Here is a 2,850-nt window from a genome sequence, read left to right as displayed (position 1 = left end):
TATGAATTATATTAGTAATTATTGTATTTTATTATTTTACATTATGAATATTTAAATAATAATAATTAATACTTGATTTAATATTGTTTATCTAAAGTGGGTCAGTCAGAGCTTATCTATTTACAATCAGATCTTAGTAAAAAACAATTTATTTGTTATTATCATGACTTAAAAACTTGTCTTTAACTCTTAAATAGTTTTTAAATAATTAAAAACTAGTCAATACTTATTTATGCTCAAAAGTATTGCAGGCATTTAAATATAAAATCATATTAAAAATAAGAATTTAAATTTAAATGTACCTATTCAATAATTTGTGGTTAAATCATGTTAAGTTCGAACAATAAATTGAAATCAAAAATAAATAAATAACTATTAATAATTGATTTAGGAATTCTAAGGAATTTGTAACCCACTGTAAAAATATTTATAAATTTTTATAATTTTTTTTTCAGGTAGGTCATAACTCATAGGTAGCGATTTATGTAAGTTCCCAAAAATGATTATTACTTTTAACTTACTTCAAGCATGTTAAAATGACGAGACTCTGGCATACTCATCAACTCATTTGCTCTACTCGATGATGGTATGCAGTTGATGTCATTTAATTGGCAATACTGAGGCTCAGAATTGGAGTCTCCAATTTCTCCAGTGGAGTCTCCAGTTTCTACAATGTTTTGTTCACTCAAAACAGCAGTTTGTGAACTTTTGCCTATTTTTGAATGTGGTAAAATGTTGATATCTATTTAGTTAAGAACAAAATAGGTAAGTAAACAATAATGAAAAATTTAAATGGTTAATTACCTTCATCACTTGAAGTATCTGAATCTGCAACTATCTGACTGATTGATGACTTAGGTACCCCACATTCTTTTGTTTTTTGTTTTATGTATTATTTGCTGGTCTATCTCAGATGCTGACTGATCAGATAGCGCTACATGTGTGTACCAAACTTTTTCAAAATCATCTATAAAAATGAATATTGTGTATTAAAAATAATAAATTTAAGTTAATAATTAATATAATATTTAATAGATATTTACATGCCATACTCTTTCCCATTATTATAAAGTTTTATCCGATAAGTACTCCAATTATCTGTTGGTTCTAAACCTTCTTTAAGGACGTTACTTGTTACTTGTAACGTGGATGGTGGCCACACACATTTTACCAATACATTTCCACTACCATCAACCGTTTTCAATATCCAATTTATTGGTATGACACTGAAGTCATTGCTTTCTGGAAATGTTGCAATAACCCAACGTTTTTTGGTTTGTCTGTATGATTAGGGATCCCAGATTTATTTTTATTAAATACGGGACATTTTATATCATACCTATTTAGTAGGTATATTATAACGAAGATTAAAAACAAATAATTAGGTGACTTTCCTATGATATATTTATAACAAAAATATTCAACAATTGAATAACAATTTAAACAAAATTTAAATAATGTAGGAACATTTATACATTTTAGTAATTTTAGTTTTACTTATTATTATGCATTATTTATTATCTGCATATATTAATTAAACATTATAATAGGGTGACTTTCCCATGATACATTTATAATAAATTATAAACAAAAAATATAACTTTTCTATAACAAATTTATAACAAAAAAATTAAAAATTTAATAACTATATAAACAAAAATTTAAGAAATGTAGGAACATTTAGGTAGTTTTTTGTTTTACTTATTAATATACATTATTTTTCATATTTTTGACTAGAATGAATTTCTTTTTGTAGTTTCTCATTTCCTGAGAGTATATGATGAAACTCAGCACAGTTTTCATGGAAAAATAGTTTAACTGTTATCATAGCTTTTACTGTTTTTGTATTTAGTCTATTTTTCTCATCAGTCCACAAACAGTTCATATGTGAAAATACCCGTTCAACGCTTGCATTTGTTCCTGGGATGCACATAAAGAATTCCACAATTTTTTTTAAGTTTGGAAAGACTACATTTTCACCAACTGATTCTATTTTGAAAATATCCACCCACATGGATTCTAATTTCTTATTTGTTGGTGGAGTGTAGTACATTAAATTGTTCTTCAATAAAGTCATCTCATCAAACAATTTTGCTTCATCTAAATTGAGGTCAGGACGGTCAGGTACAATAGACTTTATTAAGGTAATACTTTTTATCATATTATCCCAATTAAAGTGTTCTTGAATATTTTTCAATGTTATCCAAGATATACCGTCAAACTGGTTTAAAGTAGGTCTCACCCATTGATCAATATATTCTAAACATGTCGAATAAAATATATTTTTGTAGTTCCTAAATTGTATTTCAGTAATTAATCCTTCATCTCTTAAGTTATTAAGCAGAGTTTTTTCTTTTGATGTGATAAAATTACCTTCTTGTCTTCCAATTAAACATTCTTTTAAGTAGTCTACTTGTATTTTAAATGTGCCGACAGCCGATTTGATAGCCGATATAATATCAGTAATCACTAATCAGTGTAACCACAAAACCAACAAAAAAATTTGTTATCATTATAATCAGATAATTATCATCTGATTTAGATATTATCATATGTTGTTAATATTTTAAATTTTAAAATACTAAATTATGAGAAAAAATTTAATTTTTGATATAATTTTAAAATAAGGTACATACGGGACGGGTTGTCCAAAATACGGGACAAAAGTGTTATTTTTGAACTTTTGCCGGGACACCGGGACGCTTCATTCAAATACGGGACAATCCCGTTAAATACGGGACGTATGGGATCCCTATGTATGATAATGCATACAAAATTATTAATTATTAATTTATTATAAGGGATAAAGTAAATATCTACATGGCAATGGCTATATATTATATATATTAT

At 26.4% G+C, this 2,850-nt stretch overlaps 1 pseudogene; it reads right to left on the bottom strand.

Annotated features, from left to right (window-relative positions):
- Window positions 1-500: 500 nt before the first annotated feature.
- On the bottom strand, window positions 501-1,564 carry LOC111030804 (annotated as a pseudogene).
- Window positions 1,565-2,850: the final 1,286 nt, after the last annotated feature.

This window comes from Myzus persicae, unplaced genomic scaffold, assembly GCF_001856785.1.
Source record: "Myzus persicae strain clone G006 unplaced genomic scaffold, MPER_G0061.0, whole genome shotgun sequence".
NCBI lineage: Eukaryota > Metazoa > Arthropoda > Insecta > Hemiptera > Aphididae > Myzus > Myzus persicae.
This window is presented reverse-complemented; position numbering and strand designations above follow the sequence as displayed.